At 47.2% G+C, this 21966-nt stretch overlaps 1 protein-coding gene and 8 non-coding genes across 9 annotated transcripts in view; 1 reads left to right on the top strand and 8 right to left on the bottom strand.

Annotated features, from left to right (window-relative positions):
• The window catches only part of LOC125715668 (uncharacterized), a 416660-nt gene that overhangs the window by 334466 nt on the left and 60228 nt on the right, over positions 1 to 21966 (top strand). The window lies entirely within an intron of this gene.
• trnaq-uug (transfer RNA glutamine (anticodon UUG)) lies at positions 2420 to 2491 on the bottom strand. Its single transcript has one exon. It is a non-coding gene; the product is annotated as a tRNA-Gln (tRNA).
• On the bottom strand, positions 3054 to 3124 carry trnag-gcc (transfer RNA glycine (anticodon GCC)). The gene has a single exon. It is a non-coding gene; the product is annotated as a tRNA-Gly (tRNA).
• Positions 15416 to 15487, bottom strand: trnaq-uug (transfer RNA glutamine (anticodon UUG)). The gene has a single exon. It is a non-coding gene; the product is annotated as a tRNA-Gln (tRNA).
• trnag-gcc (transfer RNA glycine (anticodon GCC)) lies at positions 16050 to 16120 on the bottom strand. The gene has a single exon. It is a non-coding gene; the product is annotated as a tRNA-Gly (tRNA).
• trnaq-uug (transfer RNA glutamine (anticodon UUG)) lies at positions 16807 to 16878 on the bottom strand. The gene has a single exon. It is a non-coding gene; the product is annotated as a tRNA-Gln (tRNA).
• Positions 17441 to 17511, bottom strand: trnag-gcc (transfer RNA glycine (anticodon GCC)). Its single transcript has one exon. It is a non-coding gene; the product is annotated as a tRNA-Gly (tRNA).
• trnaq-uug (transfer RNA glutamine (anticodon UUG)) lies at positions 18192 to 18263 on the bottom strand. Its single transcript has one exon. It is a non-coding gene; the product is annotated as a tRNA-Gln (tRNA).
• trnag-acc (transfer RNA glycine (anticodon ACC)) lies at positions 18826 to 18896 on the bottom strand. Its single transcript has one exon. It is a non-coding gene; the product is annotated as a tRNA-Gly (tRNA).

Below are 21966 nucleotides of genomic sequence, written 5' to 3'. Positions count from 1 at the left end.
ACCACCCAGAGTGCCGAACAACGGGAACTTTCATGTGCCTCGTTGCATGTGGATGATCCTGTTTCAACTTCCGTCGCCTGAATGATGGCAATGCCATCATCAGCCGAAAGGGGGGATATGTAGGATCACACATGCACATATCACAAAGCTTAAATTCCAGGTGGCCTGAGACAAGGCCTACCCTGGTACGAGAAGGCACACATCGACCTAGGCCCCAAAGGGGGGTTTGTGACCCCACACACATAGATAACCAGGGAGGCCAGCACTCCAACTTTTATTGCCCAAAGCTTTAACAACCTACAGATAGCAGAGTGGATCCCCAGGGACAGGGGCCCCTCGACTTGGCACACAACCCCATCCCCCGACGTCCTGCCTTACATACCACTCACCCAGCACCCCACAGAAAGTTTCTTTTAAGTTTGGCTTTTGTATATCTGTATATGTATTTACTCTTGACTACTAGTCTTAATATACAGATATGTACAGGTTATGTTCGAATGTGTCTTAACTTTTGGAGATTCTTTTTCTTTGTTTGACAAACCTTCTCCCCCCCTTTTCTTTGCCACATTCCTCGGCAACCCTTATCTGATCTTTGTATTCTACCATGCCTATCTAAGGGTAAGATGTGCTTATGACATGAGAATATGTCATATAATGTCTGTATAAAGGGTAATATCTGTTGAGGTACAACCTAAACCACCTGTACCATATACTGGTGTGAGTAATAGAACATAACATAATAGCATAATATAAGAAATCATTAATTAATCATCACAGATGGTATTTGGTGTGAACCGCTAGGCTGGTACGGCATGTTTGGTATCAAACCGAAGGAAAATCACTCCAGTTTCCAAATCTGGTCAGTGGTTACCACAAAAGTGGACGTATCAAAAGTTACACCAGCCTAATGAAAATCACCATTACCAGAGAAGTCAGTCTGGTCATAAATCCCAAAAAGACTGATACCGACCCCCTTCCGAAGCCCGCCAAATGGATGGTCAGCCATTGGTCCAGGACTCAAATTCCTGGTCACTCCTAATCACGAACCTTATGCTATAAAACCTGGCACCTCAGAACAAAGGGCGGAGAAAATCAGCGGTGAAGAGGCGAAAGGAGAAAATCGGGAGAAAAAGAGAAGAAAAAGGAGAAACAAGCAGCGTTCTTAAAGCCCGTCGGTGAAGACCCAAAGAACTGCAACTCAGCCCAAGCTTCACCAGAAGAAAGAACCGGAGGGACTCCACTCCAACAACTGCTGCAAACACCGCGCCTCCCTGAGAGCCATCACCCATCAGCTCATCAGCCACTGCAACCAACTGCAAAGACCTCCTTCTTTCCTGCATCCAAGGACTCCACTCCAACAACTGCTGCAAACACCGCGCCTCCCTGAGAGCCATCACCCATCAGCTCATCAGCCACTGCAACCAACTGCAAAGACCTCCTTCTTTCCTGCATCCAAGTAAACCAACTTCCTTTCCTTTCTAACAACCTAAACTGTCCTATTCACCTGCTATATTCCTTTAGGTTTATAATCCTTACAAACTGCTTGCTTTGCAGAACAGTTTTTCCCTTTTCAGGTTAATCATTTTAAATCTGGTCATTGCATTTTCATGATTACATCGTTTGTGTCTATTCCGTTATTTCATGTTTATTGTTTGTTAGGTGTAATGTCTGTCTTATGTTAGTTGTAGGAATAAATGCATGTCTTTTTACACAACTTCAGCCTCCTTCATTGAGTGCTCACAATAGTCCCTGCCTCTGTGCGATCTGGCTACTACGCTCTGAAACCTCTAAACTCGCCTGAAATATCGCGAGACTCTCTTTCATCGGCCGTGAGGGGAGCTTCGCTACCGATCGTTTACATTACCTGGTGACGCAGCTCGCTGGACGAGCCTCCTAACCCAGGTTATTAAGCGATACTGGTTATTAATGAATCCCATTTAAGTCTCACATTAACAGATATCGGGGATTCGCAATTGAGTTTGGAGGAGCCGACCATTCGGCATAACAATTGGTTAATAATCAGCATTAATTAATAATTAATTAAAAGTTAATTAATTTCAAAACATATTGGTGGAGATATAAAAATTTACCTGAGCTAATAATTCCTACACGTGTATCCTCCATTTCTTTCGCTCACCACGACACAGGTGAATGTGGCATATCTGTGTTCTTATAATCACGTCTGACACTTTCATTTTCTTTACCTCTGATCTCCAAGCACTCCCACCACCGGGAGAAAGAGAAAGCATGGCCCGTACGGGGATCGAACCCATGACCTTGGCGTGATTAGCACCACGCTCTAACCAGCTGAGCTAACCGGCCAAGTGGCAGAAAAGGTCGGCTACATCACATGCAAAAAGTGCAAAAGAAATGTTTTTGAGCCAGAGTGCGCCATGGGGCGCAAAACTGAGCCCATGATAGGTCCCACCGAGATTTGAACTCGGATCGCTGGATTCAAAGCCCAGAGTGCTAACCATTACACCATGGAACCAGCTGGTGCACTGCAGCCCAGGCGGAGACGAGCTCCAAAACGCATGTCACGTGCTGCCAAAACCCGGGATTGAACCAGGGACCTTTAGATCTTCAGTCTAACGCTCTCCCAACTGAGCTATCCCGGCACATTCGTGAGCTCCACTCTTGCCGTTTTCTGCCTCTTTCTTTGGAGCCCATCTCCCCACCTGAGCCACATGCCGTGAACGTCGACCTTAAGCAGCAGCAAGCTATGAAAAGTGTCCGATTTTAAGCCATAGTACGGTACACGAGTCAGGTGAGAGGCTCTTCTCAAGCTAACACGAGACTGTTGCTCAACAAAGACAATATGTCAGACAGTGGAATGTGTGAGAAAGTGCAGAGATGCAAGGATGGGCAAGAAGGTGGTCAGAAGTGTGAAGCTGAGATGCCTCTGTGTAGTTTTTAGCTAGGGGAACTGTAATGAGCCAGCCTCAGGGCTCCGCTTGCCAGGGGTTGAGCGGAAATGTGGAGTACCTGTCTTGAGATAAGACTGAATTAGCTGGAGTTCAGCGCTGAGTGTACAGTCGTTAAAAGAGCAGCTTTGCATTGGCCGGGAATCGAACCCGGGCCTCCCGCGTGGCAGGCGAGAATTCTACCACTGAACCACCAATGCAAACACACGAGACCGACTTTCCGCCGAAAGACCGGAAAAATTCCTAAAGCAGAAACGGAGTGATGACAGCTCATTTCACACAACTGTTAAGATCAACGGAATATTTATAAATTGAAATGCTTGAAGCACAAGAACTCTGGGACCTTCTAGTGGAAGTGCTGCTTCGGGATACTTGACAACTCCGTCGACTTTTCCAATAAATGCCTCGAAAAAAGCTAGTTCCATCAGAAAGTTGTAAAGAGCATCAGAAGGCAGCACGGTTTTACAACGCGGGTTGGATTTTTCTTCAAGAACTACTACGCTCTTTGAGCAAATTGTGTATGTCAACGTATACTTTGCCAGTCCAATTGCTGCAGAATTGTCAGCTAAGAGAAATGCGTGTGTAGGATCACACATGCACATATCACAAAGCTTAAATTCCAGGTGGCCTGAGACAAGGCCTACCCTGGTACGAGAAGGCACACATCGACCTAGGCCCCAAAGGGGGGTTTGTGACCCCACACACATAGATAACCAGGGAGGCCAGCACTCCAACTTTTATTGCCCAAAGCTTTAACAACCTACAGATAGCAGAGTGGATCCCCAGGGACAGGGGCCCCTCGACTTGGCACACAACCCCATCCCCCGACGTCCTGCCTTACATACCACTCACCCAGCACCCCACAGAAAGTTTCTTTTAAGTTTGGCTTTTGTATATCTGTATATGTATTTACTCTTGACTACTAGTCTTAATATACAGATATGTACAGGTTATGTTCGAATGTGTCTTAACTTTTGGAGATTCTTTTTCTTTGTTTGACAAACCTTCTCCCCCCCTTTTCTTTGCCACATTCCTCGGCAACCCTTATCTGATCTTTGTATTCTACCATGCCTATCTAAGGGTAAGATGTGCTTATGACATGAGAATATGTCATATAATGTCTGTATAAAGGGTAATATCTGTTGAGGTACAACCTAAACCACCTGTACCATATACTGGTGTGAGTAATAGAACATAACATAATAGCATAATATAAGAAATCATTAATTAATCATCACAGATGGTATTTGGTGTGAACCGCTAGGCTGGTACGGCATGTTTGGTATCAAACCGAAGGAAAATCACTCCAGTTTCCAAATCTGGTCAGTGGTTACCACAAAAGTGGACGTATCAAAAGTTACACCAGCCTAATGAAAATCACCATTACCAGAGAAGTCAGTCTGGTCATAAATCCCAAAAAGACTGATACCGACCCCCTTCCGAAGCCCGCCAAATGGATGGTCAGCCATTGGTCCAGGACTCAAATTCCTGGTCACTCCTAATCACGAACCTTATGCTATAAAACCTGGCACCTCAGAACAAAGGGCGGAGAAAATCAGCGGTGAAGAGGCGAAAGGAGAAAATCGGGAGAAAAAGAGAAGAAAAAGGAGAAACAAGCAGCGTTCTTAAAGCCCGTCGGGGAAGACCCAAAGAACTGCAACTCAGCCCAAGCTTCACCAGAAGAAAGAACCGGAGGGACTCCACTCCAACAACTGCTGCAAACACCGCGCCTCCCTGAGAGCCATCACCCATCAGCTCATCAGCCACTGCAACCAACTGCAAAGACCTCCTTCTTTCCTGCATCCAAGGACTCCACTCCAACAACTGCTGCAAACACCGCGCCTCCCTGAGAGCCATCACCCATCAGCTCATCAGCCACTGCAACCAACTGCAAAGACCTCCTTCTTTCCTGCATCCAAGTAAACCAACTTCCTTTCCTTTCTAACAACCTAAACTGTCCTATTCACCTGCTATATTCCTTTAGGTTTATAATCCTTACAAACTGCTTGCTTTGCAGAACAGTTTTTCCCTTTTCAGGTTAATCATTTTAAATCTGGTCATTGCATTTTCATGATTACATCGTTTGTGTCTATTCCGTTATTTCATGTTTATTGTTTGTTAGGTGTAATGTCTGTCTTATGTTAGTTGTAGGAATAAATGCATGTCTTTTTACACAACTTCAGCCTCCGTCATTGAGTGCTCACAATAGTCCCTGCCTCTGTGCGATCTGGCTACTACGCTCTGAAACCTCTAAACTCGCCTGAAATATCGCGAGACTCTCTTTCATCGGCCGTGAGGGGAGCTTCGCTACCGATCGTTTACATTACCTGGTGACGCAGCTCGCTGGACGAGCCTCCTAACCCAGGTTATTAAGCGATACTGGTTATTAATGAATCCCATTTAAGTCTCACATTAACAGATATCGGGGATTCGCAATTGAGTTTGGAGGAGCCGACCATTCGGCATAACAATTGGTTAATAATCAGCATTAATTAATAATTAATTAAAAGTTAATTAATTTCAAAACATATTGGTGGAGATATAAAAATTTACCTGAGCTAATAATTCCTACATAATTGGTGGAGAATGCGGGCACAAGGTTTAAACTTATTGTGAGCACACAATTTAAACTTTTTACGACTGAACGTACAGTTGAATAAGCGCTACAGTGAACTGGTTGGAAAAGTTGAGGATTAATCGCACTCAGGGCAATCTGAAGGCATATAAGCGGGAACATACGGGCTTAATATAGTTATTTTTATTTCTGTTATTAGTAGTTATATTATTTTGTTTTATTTTTGGTTATTTTATTTTAGTTTATTTCTTTAAAACTGCAGTAAACCTTAACCCTATGTCTGACGAGATTCTCAGATATAGCGCGTTGTTTCCAGGATCGATTCGGACGAGTTTCTCCGTTTCCATATATCCTGGCAGAGATCTCTCTATTAGCGAACAGGAATTCTTGTTACGAGGTTCTAACCTGAATTCTGTTGCGCTTGGACTCCCTGAGATAAGACCGATAGCTTAGCTACCTATCAGGATCTTACTCATATGTGTGTGCCTGCTTTAGACAAAGCAAGTTTAACACCACTTTGCGCTGCGAGCCAAGTGCGTGTGTAATTTGGAAATTGGGAGTCTCCAGTTCTTGAGACCCGCCGTGGTTTCAGCATCATTTGCGACGTGATATAGTGCACTCACTATTTAGATCCGTCGCCGTAACGCGAGCGCTTCCTCGCTCCAGTAATAGTTGTAAGGGGTTAAACTGCGCAAGGCGCAGAAGGCCGCAAGCGGCATGTGCATGCATTAAACGTGTGTGACACTCATTGATCGTCGGCAACCGCCTAGCTATCTCTTTGGTTACGAGTGCAGTCCGCGAACGCCACTCTAACCACTTAGAGATCAGAGCCCCGAAGGCCTGCCTGACGCCGTTTTTTTTTTGGTCACCAGTGACCCTACCCCTTAGGCTCACTTGCCTGGGACCCCCCACAAAGGGAGCAACGCCCCATTGAGCCTCTAGTGGTCAGTCATAGAACTACCACTCCATTTCGAAATTGCGCCTCTAGTGGTCAGGCATAGAACTACCACTCAATTTTGAAATTGCGCCTCTAGTGGTCAGGCATAGAATTACCACTCAATTTTGAAATTGCGCTTCTAGTGGCAAGCCATAGCAGTGCCACTCCATTGAAATTGCACCTCTAGTGGTCAGCCATAGTAGGTTAACATCTGAGTTGGGCCTCTGGTGGTCATCTGCGGTAATACCAACACGCATAATTGGACACACAGGTTCTTGCCTGAAAGCCTTAATCAACTTTTTAATTAACTTGATTACAACACATTAACATCTAATTAGGTTATTGCTGCATAACTAATTGATGTTTTCAATTGAATAAGAATCACAACTCATTGGGTTTGATTTCTGTTTTATCTTTTTGATTTATTTTAGGTCTTATTTCACTTTAGGCTTTTATTCACTCCCTCTCCCCCAACAAGGGTACTTGCATAGAAGTTCAACCATTATTAACAACAGTCAACATACACAATCACATCGGAGAGTTGTTTGGTTCTGATCAGTTGAGCTCTTCCTGTGCTAGGTGCCTACCATTCGCTCTCTGTTGGTTGAGCTTGTCTGTGACTCTGCTGTCACTGCTTACGATCATACAGTTTGTCAGAACCGAAGGGGAGTTCTCAGCAATTGGACGCCCAAAAGCGTGCCAGCCCGGCTGCACCCACTGACTCATTAAGGGCAAGGCTGACAGGTACCTCAGGCGGTCATTACAACTTTTGAGCAGGACCTCGTCTAGGGTGAGTTCGGAGAACGGCCCTAGCTTGGACTCTCACTAGGGTGGGTGATACCTGAAGGCTATTTTGCCAGCCTTGGTCGAGTCAGGTCTCAGGTAGTGCAGCCGATAATCTGAGCCCCACCTGGGTTGTCTCAGTTGTGCGTACAGAACACCCCCTTCCAAGTTGACATTGCTGGGGATCGGGGAAGTGGGAGCCGGACTCAGGCCTGCTTGGCTGGGATTGAGCTTGTGGGACGTGCCCTGTTCAGGAGGGACACCTGACAGTGTTCAAACCTCTCTACCTGCATCACTAGCTTAACACCGCAACAATTCGGATAGGGACAAGTAAAGCAGAACCTGCTAGTGGTCCCCCTTCTGGTCAAAGCGGAGTTGTTCAACAGAGCCCAACCAAGGGGTAAGCTGATCTGCAACAGCAAGCTAAGTTTGAATGCAGTCCCATTGCTTTTGAAGCTCTTGTTTCCCACTTTCTATTCCCAACTTCTCCTGTCATCTTCTGACACTGTCAGTAGTCACAGACCGACAATTTCCAGGATAAGGTTTTATTCTTTACCCCTGACTAGGGCATCTCTCAAGCCCTAGAGTAACTCACACTGTTCTAACCTGCAACAACTTCTCCCAGGGAGCAATTTTTGTTTGTTTATTTTGTCGTGGGTAACTATTCCCGTGGTTCACTACACCCTTCCAGTTACCCAGTGACAGGCCCCAGTTCTACTTAATTTTATTTTGTTGGTTTTATTTGTTCACCCAGATTTAGGTGTCAGGTCACCCACCTAGACAACCCCCAGTCTGAGTGTAACAGATTTCTGCGGCCACCCTGCAGTTGACCGAGTCACAATGATCCACATGGAAAGCCCCCTCAACCAGTGGAAAGATTTGGGTACCTGGCCTGATGTTGTGACTTCCGACTTCCTGCCCAGTCATGCCGATCTCATACGGTCCAAAGCAGCTGACCAAATTGAGGACGACATCGCTGAACTAATGGCCATGCCACCCACTCAGAAATGCGGGAGTAAAAGGCTAACCAAAGTACTCGGCTCCCTCACACACAAACTTCTAGCCAGGCTGAAGATAAATGAAAAGGAAACTTCCTGTCTCCAGCAAAGGGTGCAAGCACTCCAACAGCAGGAGAGAGACACCCAACAACTTCTGGCTGAGACACAGAGAGATGCAGTCCAGGCCCAACATCGCATTGAGAACTTCGAGCAAGAACTCCAACAAAGAAGGTCTCCGTCCCATGAGGAAGAGGAGACAGAAGAAGACACGATTCCTCAAACAAGCAAAAAGCTTCAACAGGCTTTGGAAGAGCTCAGAGCTGAAGCTGACCAGCAAGAACAGCAAGCCAGAGCCACCAAAGAGAACCTCGAAGCCAGACTGGACCAGGCCGAAACACTGTTGGACAGAGCCCACACAGAGCTCAAGAACAAGGATGCTCGGATCCAGGCCCTGGAAAACCATCTGGCTGAGGCACAGAGAAGCCTGCACAAGCTGACTCACCAGCTAATCAGCTCCCAAGAACAGCTCACCGATACCAGAACGAAACATCGAGCTGACACAGAAGAGATTGACCGGATGAGACAAGAACTAATACAGGCATATGAGGTGAAGTCAGAATTTGGAGCCTCCTACAATTCAGTGATGGCACCGACTTCCTCTCCAACAGTGCTGTTTCCCCCAAGGCACTCAGACCGCGTTCAAGGGACCTCTCATCGGGACAAGGTACCTCCGTGCCCATCACCGGACCTTGAGGAACCAAGCGCCTGGAAGGTCTCTCTCAAAGAAGGCACCCCAGATGAAACAGGTCTACTGAAGCGATACCAACACCGGGTTACCACAAAGGAGCTTGATAAAGTAGCTCGGAATATCGACATGTTTACACCTAACCCCATGGGGGGCCACGACATTCATGCCTACCTCCAAGACATTGACTTTCACCTCCAAAGACTGGACAGTGTGACCAATGAGGACAGAGTCTACCTCATCAGGATCACATCCAGCCTGGAGGTCCGCAGCTTCCTGGATCGACAGCCCAGTCGAATCAAGGCCAACTCCAAGCTGCTACACGAAGCACTGATTCAAGAGTTTGCTGATCCTGAGTCGGAACAAAGTATCAGTGTCGCCTTGGATGTCAAACAGAGCAGACAAGAGACTCCCCAAGCCTACTACAATCGCCTTCGTCGGGCATATTTTGGGTCCAAAAATGAGGCAGACATGGAAGAAGATGCAACCTTCAAGGCTCTCTTCCTTCGGAATCTCCACCCAACCTTAAATCACTACCTTGGGCTCATGGCTTGTCCCCACACCATGACAAGTCAACAACTACGAGACCTTGCAATCAAGGCATACCACAAACAAAGAGCAGCAGCCGAGAAAGCAACTAAAGCGACGGCAGTGCTAAATCTTGACATTACAGACTCCAACCTGGCATTGGAAGGTGGCCACCCTCATCCGCAACCACCAATCCATGACCGAGGTTGGAGTGCAGCAAGCCACAGTGAGCGTTACCCTGGTCCGCCTCCACAGCAGTTGAAGACCCGGCCAGACCGGTGGGAGGCACAGCGCTCTCTTAACCAAGGGAAACCAAGACCCACAGAGCCTTGGAATAAGCGGGGAGATCAGCTAGGAAGCCAGTTCTCTAATCCAAGCTCTCCACTAAGTTCCCGACGGAATCAACCGCGGAACTGGAAAGACAGGAGGAAAAGTTATGAACCAGACTCGAAGCCTGGACAAACCACGGAGAAAGATGAGTGGGTTCTACTCCAGTTGCTGCGTGATTTCTTTGCTCAGCATCCCCTCAAGGGTCAAGAGGACTTTCGGAAGAAAGATCCAAAATGACTAGGACGGGAGCACAAACCACGCAAGACCCCACCATCCTCACCAGAATCCAAGTCAAACAATGCCCACGGACTCCCTGGGACGTCATCCCCAAGCGACACTCAACAGCCACCGGCGTTCCCTACCAGAGATACTGGAACAACTGAAGAAGTCCCACCTCAACTAGAAAGAGCTGCCGACTCAGGTCTGGTAAGAGCACCTGATGTTGCCGTCACCAACACAGAGCTCGATCAAGAGGATGAGCCCCCACCAGCACCTGACAACGCTGTCCTAGTTGTGTGCCGTGGCTCAGAAGAGCACCACCCCTACTGTGGTGATGCAGCACCAATTCCTGGCCAGGCCCTTGTGCCACAGCTCCTGGGAGATCTGGTGGAAAGGGGGGTAGCCAAGAAATTCTACCTCTCCATCACCCTGGAAGATGTTCTCACCCTGGAGGCCCTCATCGACACTGCAGCAGACATCACCCTCATGTCAGCCAGTCTTTTCTGCCAAGTGCAGCACCTAGCCGCCCAGAAGAACAAAACCCTCCAGCCGAGGAAATGCTCTTTGGACGTGCAGGCGTATTCACCAGTGGGCACCAGGATGGATCACATGATACCCCTCAATTGGTCCATCGGTTCCATGAATGTAATGCACCCAGTATACATTTCCCAACTTGAGTCCATTCCTCTCCTCATTGGGAAAGATTTGCTGAACCGGTTCGAGCCAATGTTAGACTTCCAACGTCTGAAAATTTGGGCTCAAGTTATAGAACCACTGCCACTGTGGAAACCTGACGCAGCCACACAGGAATGTCAAACCCTGGCTGCATCCTCAGACCTCACTCCACACCATGGAGAGTACCCAGCTGGAGATCAGAATCGTGACACGAGAGACCCACGCCAGCACCATGACTCCTTCCTGTGTAGGCTGGACCCTACCTCAGGATCCTTCAGCCCCAAGATCAGGAAAGGCATATGGCTCCAAGGCATGGAAGTCACAGATGTGGCAATGACCATGGGGATAGAAAAATATCCAGTGACAAAAGGGACTGTATGTGACATGGAGCTTGCTGGTGACCAACACCTGACAATCCATGCTATAACTGCCCAGCCTGACACAGTACAGTCACCCAGCTGCCACTACTATTCTCAGGAGGGACCAGCAGCACCCAGCATTTTGGACACGCCGACGCCAATGGAACCATCGCAACACCACTACGTTGATGAGAATGTCTCTCAAGACATGATCACCATTTATGTAGATGGATGCGCATTCAAACAAAAGGGGACCCTGAAAGCTAGAGCAAGCATTCTGGGGCTCAACAACGACCTCGTCCCACCACAACAGCTCAAGCTCTGTCCTCACACATCGCAGTATGCGAAGCTGGCAACAATCTTAATCGCCCGGGAGGTGGCCTCCGAACATGGAGTAGAGAACCTGCTGATCTGCAAAGACTCCAGCTATACACGTCTCAGCTTCATGTGCTATCTCCCTCACTGGACACAGAATGGCTTCAAGACATCAGGGAACAAGCCAGTCAAACACCATGACCACACGGATGCACTTGCCAAAGCAGGAGCACTGCACGGTGATTCATGGGAGTTTTGTCCCCTCCCACCCACCCACGCTGTCCAGATCGTCACCCGCAGTCACAGCCGAGCATCTGCCCCACCGCCAACGATTTCACTGTTGGAACTTTCCCCTCAGGTTTCCAACTCTGACATCGTCTCCCTCCAGCCCACTGATTCTGTGCTCAGCACGGTCTGCGATCACCTCCGCGACCCTGCTGCGAACTCGATCTCCACAACTGACCAAGAATCCCTTCCTGACCTCCATCACCTGATGACAGCTTTATCCTCTTTTCATCTTGCCGAGGGCGTACCTCTTCATGTCCCTGATGCCCACACTTCACCACGGCTCGTGGTCCCTCAGGCACAAAGGGGGGTCATGCTACTGTACGCCCACGACGCACCCTGTGCAGGCCACCGCAATGCCAAAACAACCTATGAGGCACTTAGTCAAGTAGCCTACTGGCCTAACATGCGACAGGATGTGACGGAATATGTGAAAGGATGTCTGGTCTGCTGCCAATTCCAACCAAAAGAAGGACAACTTTTCCAGTTCAAATCTCCCCAAAACCCCCAAGAGAGAAGAACAAAGAGGAAGGGAAGGAGAGAAGGTCACAGATAGGGTAGACCAATGTGGTGGGCTTGACTACTGATATCTGGGTGATCTTGATGTTTTTGTTTATCTGTTTGTTTGTTTTGATAACTCATTTTCTTTGGTTGTTGTTTTTGGTAAGGACCTGGGGTGGCTCACGCGTGCCCGGGGAATTACTGAAGAGGATCCGGTTTTGCATTTTCTTGTCACGTTTGTTTCTTTACAATTGTCCTCTGGCCGAGAATTGTTGCCACTATATCTTTTTCCTGTCCCCTTTGCACAAGGGTGCACCACACTCCGAATCGGTCTTGACTCACCCCCTCACTCCTAATCCGGTCCTTATTTTCTATCCCCTTACCACTAGGATGACGCTGCCCTGCTACTAGCGTTACTCAGCCAGGAGGGGTGAGGCCCCAGTCCAAGAGGGCATTCCCTGGGCCTCCGTCAGGCATTGTCTTCCGGGAACAGCCCGGTCTCTTGATTACTAACTGTTGTACCCACATACAGTGAGTATTCGTCTGACGATGTCGACCGAGCCCATTACCTCCATGAGAGACGCCAAACTAGTGGGACAGGTGTCCGATGGACCCAGGATGCCATGCATCATGCTGCCGTGGACACTACCCACATGCTGGAGCAGTTACCCAATGACCGTGAACCAAGCTGAGTCCAATCGACTGCCTGGACGCCTTGCTGGGAGCTGCAGCACCCTGTTCAACAGAGAGTTCACCACTTCTTGCTGTCCCAGAAGCCAGGGGCCAGCCCTTGCGCCTCCTCCCTGTCCATCCAGTCACTGTACCACCCAGAGTGCCGAACAACGGGAACTTTCATGTGCCTCGTTGCATGTGGATGATCCTGTTTCAACTTCCGTCGCCTGAATGATGGCAATGCCATCATCAGCCGAAAGGGGGGATATGTAGGATCACACATGCACATATCACAAAGCTTAAATTCCAGGTGGCCTGAGACAAGGCCTACCCTGGTACGAGAAGGCACACATCGACCTAGGCCCCAAAGGGGGGTTTGTGACCCCACACACATAGATAACCAGGGAGGCCAGCACTCCAACTTTTATTGCCCAAAGCTTTAACAACCTACAGATAGCAGAGTGGATCCCCAGGGACAGGGGCCCCTCGACTTGGCACACAACCCCATCCCCCGACGTCCTGCCTTACATACCACTCACCCAGCACCCCACAGAAAGTTTCTTTTAAGTTTGGCTTTTGTATATCTGTATATGTATTTACTCTTGACTACTAGTCTTAATATACAGATATGTACAGGTTATGTTCGAATGTGTCTTAACTTTTGGAGATTCTTTTTCTTTGTTTGACAAACCTTCTCCCCCCCTTTTCTTTGCCACATTCCTCGGCAACCCTTATCTGATCTTTGTATTCTACCATGCCTATCTAAGGGTAAGATGTGCTTATGACATGAGAATATGTCATATAATGTCTGTATAAAGGGTAATATCTGTTGAGGTACAACCTAAACCACCTGTACCATATACTGGTGTGAGTAATAGAACATAACATAATAGCATAATATAAGAAATCATTAATTAATCATCACAGATGGTATTTGGTGTGAACCGCTAGGCTGGTACGGCATGTTTGGTATCAAACCGAAGGAAAATCACTCCAGTTTCCAAATCTGGTCAGTGGTTACCACAAAAGTGGACGTATCAAAAGTTACACCAGCCTAATGAAAATCACCATTACCAGAGAAGTCAGTCTGGTCATAAATCCCAAAAAGACTGATACCGACCCCCTTCCGAAGCCCGCCAAATGGATGGTCAGCCATTGGTCCAGGACTCAAATTCCTGGTCACTCCTAATCACGAACCTTATGCTATAAAACCTGGCACCTCAGAACAAAGGGCGGAGAAAATCAGCGGTGAAGAGGCGAAAGGAGAAAATCGGGAGAAAAAGAGAAGAAAAAGGAGAAACAAGCAGCGTTCTTAAAGCCCGTCGGTGAAGACCCAAAGAACTGCAACTCAGCCCAAGCTTCACCAGAAGAAAGAACCGGAGGGACTCCACTCCAACAACTGCTGCAAACACCGCGCCTCCCTGAGAGCCATCACCCATCAGCTCATCAGCCACTGCAACCAACTGCAAAGACCTCCTTCTTTCCTGCATCCAAGGACTCCACTCCAACAACTGCTGCAAACACCGCGCCTCCCTGAGAGCCATCACCCATCAGCTCATCAGCCACTGCAACCAACTGCAAAGACCTCCTTCTTTCCTGCATCCAAGTAAACCAACTTCCTTTCCTTTCTAACAACCTAAACTGTCCTATTCACCTGCTATATTCCTTTAGGTTTATAATCCTTACAAACTGCTTGCTTTGCAGAACAGTTTTTCCCTTTTCAGGTTAATCATTTTAAATCTGGTCATTGCATTTTCATGATTACATCGTTTGTGTCTATTCCGTTATTTCATGTTTATTGTTTGTTAGGTGTAATGTCTGTCTTATGTTAGTTGTAGGAATAAATGCATGTCTTTTTACACAACTTCAGCCTCCTTCATTGAGTGCTCACAATAGTCCCTGCCTCTGTGCGATCTGGCTACTACGCTCTGAAACCTCTAAACTCGCCTGAAATATCGCGAGACTCTCTTTCATCGGCCGTGAGGGGAGCTTCGCTACCGATCGTTTACATTACCTGGTGACGCAGCTCGCTGGACGAGCCTCCTAACCCAGGTTATTAAGCGATACTGGTTATTAATGAATCCCATTTAAGTCTCACATTAACAGATATCGGGGATTCGCAATTGAGTTTGGAGGAGCCGACCATTCGGCATAACAATTGGTTAATAATCAGCATTAATTAATAATTAATTAAAAGTTAATTAATTTCAAAACATATTGGTGGAGATATAAAAATTTACCTGAGCTAATAATTCCTACACGTGTATCCTCCATTTCTTTCGCTCACCACGACACAGGTGAATGTGGCATATCTGTGTTCTTATAATCACGTCTGACACTTTCATTTTCTTTACCTCTGATCTCCAAGCACTCCCACCACCGGGAGAAAGAGAAAGCATGGCCCGTACGGGGATCGAACCCATGACCTTGGCGTGATTAGCACCACGCTCTAACCAGCTGAGCTAACCGGCCAAGTGGCAGAAAAGGTCGGCTACATCACATGCAAAAAGTGCAAAAGAAATGTTTTTGAGCCAGAGTGCGCCATGGGGCGCAAAACTGAGCCCATGATAGGTCCCACCGAGATTTGAACTCGGATCGCTGGATTCAAAGCCCAGAGTGCTAACCATTACACCATGGAACCAGCTGGTGCACTGCAGCCCAGGCGGAGACGAGCTCCAAAACGCATGTCACGTGCTGCCAAAACCCGGGATTGAACCAGGGACCTTTAGATCTTCAGTCTAACGCTCTCCCAACTGAGCTATCCCGGCACATTCGTGAGCTCCACTCTTGCCGTTTTCTGCCTCTTTCTTTGGAGCCCATCTCCCCACCTGAGCCACATGCCGTGAACGTCGACCTTAAGCAGCAGCAAGCTATGAAAAGTGTCCGATTTTAAGCCATAGTACGGTACACGAGTCAGGTGAGAGGCTCTTCTCAAGCTAACACGAGACTGTTGCTCAACAAAGACAATATGTCAGACAGTGGAATGTGTGAGAAAGTGCAGAGATGCAAGGATGGGCAAGAAGGTGGTCAGAAGTGTGAAGCTGAGATGCCTCTGTGTAGTTTTTAGCTAGGGGAACTGTAATGAGCCAGCCTCAGGGCTCCGCTTGCCAGGGGTTGAGCGGAAATGTGGAGTACCTGTCTTGAGATAAGACTGAATTAGCTGGAGTTCAGCGCTGAGTGTACAGTCGTTAAAAGAGCAGCTTTGCATTGGCCGGGAATCGAACCCGGGCCTCCCGCGTGGCAGGCGAGAATTCTACCACTGAACCACCAATGCAAACACACGAGACCGACTTTCCGCCGAAAGACCGGAAAAATTCCTAAAGCAGAAACGGAGTGATGACAGCTCATTTCACACAACTGTTAAGATCAACGGAATATTTATAAATTGAAATGCTTGAAGCACAAGAACTCTGGGACCTTCTAGTGGAAGTGCTGCTTCGGGATACTTGACAACTCCGTCGACTTTTCCAATAAATGCCTCGAAAAAAGCTAGTTCCATCAGAAAGTTGTAAAGAGCATCAGAAGGCAGCACGGTTTTACAACGCGGGTTGGATTTTTCTTCAAGAACTACTACGCTCTTTGAGCAAATTGTGTATGTCAACGTATACTTTGCCAGTCCAATTGCTGCAGAATTGTCAGCTAAGAGAAATGCGTGTATCCTCCATTTCTTTCGCTCACCACGACACAGGTGAATGTGGCATATCTGTGTTCTTATAATCACGTCTGACACTTTCATTTTCTTTACCTCTGATCTCCAAGCACTCCCACCACCGGGAGAAAGAGAAAGCATGGCCCGTACGGGGATCGAACCCATGACCTTGGCGTGATTAGCACCACGCTCTAACCAGCTGAGCTAACCGGCCAAGTGGCAGAAAAGGTCGGCTACATCACATGCAAAAAGTGCAAAAGAAATGTTTTTGAGCCAGAGTGCGCCATGGGGCGCAAAACTGAGCCCATGATAGGTCCCACCGAGATTTGAACTCGGATCGCTGGATTCAAAGCCCAGAGTGCTAACCATTACACCATGGAACCAGCTGGTGCATTGCAGCCCAGGCGGAGACGAGCTCCAAAACGCATGTCACGTGCTGCCAAAACCCCGGATTGAACCAGGGACCTTTAGATTTTCAGTCTAACGCTCTCCCAACTGAGCTATTCCGGCACATTCGTGAGCTCCACTCTTGCCGTTTTCTGCCTCTTTCTTTGGAGCCCATCTCCCCACCTGAGCCACATGCCGTGAACGTCGACCTTAAGCAGCAGCAAGCTATGAAAAGTGTCCGATTTTAAGCCATAGTACGGTACACGAGTCAGGTGAGAGGCTCTTCTCAAGCTAACGCGAGACTGTTGCTCAACAAAGACAATATGTCAGACAGTGGAATGTGTGAGAAAGTGCAGAGATGCAAGGATGGGCAAGAAGGTGGTCAGAAGTGTGAAGCTGAGATGCCTCTGTGTAGTTTTTAGCTAGGGGAACTGTAATGAGCCAGCCTCAGGGCTCCGCTTGCCAGGGGTTGAGCGGAAATGTGGAGTACCTGTCTTGAGATAAGACTGAATTAGCTGGAGTTCAGCGCTGAGTGTACAGTCGTTAAAAGAGCAGCTTTGCATTGGCCGGGAATCGAACCCAGGCCTCCCGCGTGGCAGGCGAGAATTCTACCACTGAACCACCAATGCAAACACACGAGACCGACTTTCCGCCGAAAGACCGGAAAAATTCCTAAAGCAGAAACGGAGTGATGACAGCTCATTTCACACAACTGTTAAGATCAACGGAATATTTATAAATTGAAATGCTTGAAGCACAAGAACTCTGGGACCTTCTAGTGGAAGTGCTGCTTCGGGATACTTGACAACTCCGTCGACTTTTCCAATAAATGCCTCAAAAAAAGCTAGTTCCATCAGAAAGTTGTAAAGAGCATCAGAAGGCAGCACGGTTTTACAACGCGGGTTGGATTTTTCTTCAAGAACTACTACGCTCTTTGAGCAAATTGTGTATGTCAACGTATACTTTGCCAGTCCAATTGCTGCAGAATTGTCAGCTAAGAGAAATGCGTGTATCCTCCATTTCTTTCGCTCACCACGACACAGGTGAATGTGGCATATCTGTGTTCTTATAATCACGTCTGACACTTTCATTACCTCTGATTTCCAAGCACTCCCACCACCGGGAGAAAGAGAAAGCATGGCCCGTACGGGGATCGAACCCATGACCTTGGCGTGATTAGCACCACGCTCTAACCAGCTGAGCTAACTGGCCAAGTGGCAGAAATGGTCGGCTACATCACATGCAAAAAGTGCAAAAGAAATGTTTTTGAGCCAGAGTGCGCCATGGGGCGCAAAACTGAGCCCATGATAGGTCCCACCGAGATTTGAACTCGGATCGCTGGATTCAAAGCCCAGAGTGCTAACCATTACACCATGGAACCAGCTGGTGCACTGCAGCCCAGGCGGAGACGAGCTCCAAAACGCATGTCACGTGCTGCCAAAACCCGGGATTGAACCAGGGACCTTTAGATCTTCAGTCTAACGCTCTCCCAACTGAGCTATTCCGGCACATTCGTGAGCTCCACTCTTGCCGTTTTCTGCCTCTTTCTTTGGAGCCCATCTCCCCACCTGAGCCACATGCAGTGAATGTCGACCTTAAGCAGCAGCAAGCTATGAGAAGTGTCCGATTTTAAGCCATAGTACGGTACACGAGTCAGGTGAGAGGCTCTTCTCAAGCTAACGCGAGACTGTTGCTCAACAAAGACAATATGTCAGACAGTGGAATGTGTGAGAAAGTGCAGAGATGCAAGGATGGGCAAGAAGGCGGTCAGAAGTGTGAAGCTGAGATGCCTCTGTGTAGTTTTTAGCTAGGGGAACTGTAATGAGCCAGCCTCAGGGCTCCACTTGCCCGGGGTTGAGCGGAAATGTGGAGTACTTGTCTTGAGATAAGACTGAATTAGCTGGAGTTCAGCGCTGAGTGTACAGTTATTAAAAGAGCCGCTTTGCATTGGCCGGGAATCGAACCCGGGCCTCCCGCGTGGTAGGCGAGAATTCTACCACTGAACCACCCATGCAAACACACGAGACCGGCTTTCCGCCGAAAGAGCGGAAAAATTGCTAAAGCAAAAACGGAGTGATGACAGCTCATTTCACACAACTGTTAAGATCAACGGAGAATTTATAAATTGAAGTGCTTGAAGCACAAGAACTCTGGGACCTTCTAGTGGAAGTGCTGCTTCGGGATGCTTGACAACTCCGTCGACTTTTCTAATAAATGCCTCCAAAAAAGCTCGTTCCATCAGAAACTTGTAAACAACACCAGAAGGCAGCATGGTTTTACAGTGCGGGTTGGATTTTTCTTCAAGAACTACTACGCTCTTTGAGCAAATTGTGTATGTAGACGTACACTTTGCCAGTCCACTTGCTGCAGAATTGTCAGCTAAGAGAAATGCGTGTATCCTCCATTTCTTTTTCTCACCACGACGCAGGTGAATCTGGCACGACTGTGTTCTTATCATCACGTCGGACACTTTCATTTTCCTTACCTCTGATCTCCAAGCACTCCGACCACCGGGAGAAAGAGAAAGCGTGGCCCGTATGGGGATCGAACCCATGACCTTGGCGTTATTAGCACCACGCTCTAACCAGCTGAGCTAACCGGCCAAGCGGCAGAAAAGGTCGGCTACACCACATGCAAAAAGTGCAAAAGAAACGTTTTTGGGCAAGAGTGCGCCTTGGGGCGCAAAACTGAGCCCATGACAGGTCCCACCGAGATTTGAACTCGGATCGCTGGATTCAGAGCCCAGAGTGCTAACCATTACACCATGGAACCAGCGGGTACATCGCAGCCAAAGGCGGAGACGAGCTCCAAGACTCACGGCACGTGCTGCCAGAACCCGGGATTGAACCCAGGACCTTTAGATCTTCAGTCTAACGCTCTCCCAACTGAGCTATTCCGGCACAACCGTGAGCTCCACTCTTGCCGTTTTCTGCCTCTTTCTTTGGAGCCCATCTCCCCACCTGAGCCACATGCATTAGAGAGAGGATGAATGCCGCTTCCATCAAATTGACAGGTCGGGTCAAAAGGTCACTTGTGGGCGGGGCTTGTGTAGGCGGGGTTTGGTTGTGGTGGTACGATGTGACGTCACGGGAGTTGGATTTATTTATTATTTATTTCATTATTTATTTATTAAATTATTTATGTATTAAATGATTTATTATTTATTTTAAATTATTATTTTTAATTATTATTTATTATTATTATAAATTATTTTAAATGATTTATTTAATTATAATTTTATTTTAAAATTATATTGAGGAGAGTGCTATATTGAGGAGAGTGCTTATGAGTGTGTGTGTGTTATTTTAATAAGTTATTATTTTGTCGGGCACAGCCGTGGCCGAGCGGGGGTGGGTTACCTGATGGAGCGTGAGCGTACGGCGTGTCTGGTGTTACGGTACCGCGGTAAGGTCCCGGGCTTTGGAGAATCAGCAAAGGCCTTAGAACCCTGTGTCTGGTGCGGTACTGCGCTAAGGTCCCCGCGGGCTCGGATAATCCTCGGAGAGAGCGATGCCGGAGAGCTGAGAGCCGTGCCGCGGCGCGAGTCTGATGCCGGCGAGCTGAGAGCCGTGCCGCTGCGCGAGTCTGTGACAAACTCTGAGAGACTGAGACTCTGGGAGAAAATGATAAAGTTGGAGCAAAGAATGAGAGGAGGAGGAGGTGGAGGGTCTGTCGTCCAATAAAAACGCTTGGCGGTAGTTTTGACAATGTATGTGTGTTTCTTCCTCACGCAGGCGTTTGTATTACATCAGCGTATGGTGCCACACTTTTGAAGGCCGTCTCTAACGACTTGGGCCATACATCAAGTTGGACACCTTGTCTCCCAGTAAATCCTGTTTTCATACATGACAGTACAGATATGGGTTAACAGAGAAACGATATGACTGCACCTGGTTGATATTGCGGCGAGCGGGGGGGCCTATTCCTCCTAGGGCAGAGGCACAAGTATCTTCGAGGTCTTACCCTTCCTGCCAGCCAAAGAGGTTCATCCAGGCCTTACCCGCTGAGTATATTATTTCTTTTATTCGCGTGATAAAAATGCTAATTAATTAAATTAAATTAAATTAAATTAAAAATAACATTCTAATAATAGGTATTCTCTGTTTTTTCTATGTACAAGAGAGAGACTGCGCTGACCGGTCAAGAGAAAATCTACAAGAGACCTGAATCAGCAGTGTTATAAAGCACATAGCCAACGCTAATTAATAAAGAATTTAAGCATAATAGCCCAGACGTACCATGGCCTATAGCTGGTAGAAATGGAGCTATCCTACGGCCTACAAGATAAAAGCATATGGCACCAAATTGGAATCAGTAGTCTTTAAAAGAATAAATGGACTAGCAACTGTCTCTGGGGGAGCAGCCCCGGTTAGGTACTATTAAGCAGCATTTAGTGACATGCATCAAAACACATTTTTTAAAACTTTGACAGAATAAAGTCTTAGTTATTTTAATAAATACGTTTTTCAGTAAATGTTTATTCACGCGCATGCGGACAAACACACACCCCGGAGGTCAAACTAAAAAAAAAGTTGATACAAACGACAGTTGTATCGGACACGCACACAAAAACACAAAAGAGTTTGCTCAATCAAAAAAACACCAAACATATATAGTTCACGTTTTTTATTAAAATGTATAAGGATTGTTTTGATTTAAATTAATATGAGTGGAATATAAGTCATTTAGGCAACAGGATTTGAGGAAGAACCTAAATAGCAGCTAGAAATGACCGACCAGGCAGGCAGAAGTCTGCTTTTCTTATCTCTCAAGTCATGGAAGGGTGGGAGGGGGGCCACATAAGTGTGGGGTAGGAACTGTGGAATCAGGCAGGGGTGTAAGAATTTAGGATATAGTCTTGTTATTTTAAAGAAGGTGTACATGATTATTTAATTATATTTAAAGAAGGTGTACATGATTATTTAATTATATTTAATAGGAACCAGTAAGCTGCATTTAGCACCATGCTGCAAATACACATTAAAATCTTTAAAGAATAAGGTCTTAGTTATTTTAATAAAGACATCCTACAAGGTGCCCACGGCCCCAGCTTATATAATCTACAAGCTTGATCTGAGATGCTT

This window comes from Brienomyrus brachyistius, chromosome 2 (genome assembly GCF_023856365.1).
Source record: "Brienomyrus brachyistius isolate T26 chromosome 2, BBRACH_0.4, whole genome shotgun sequence".
Lineage (NCBI taxonomy): Eukaryota > Metazoa > Chordata > Actinopteri > Osteoglossiformes > Mormyridae > Brienomyrus > Brienomyrus brachyistius.
The sequence above is the reverse complement of the archived record's forward strand: the minus strand, read 5'-3'. Positions and strand labels throughout refer to the sequence as shown.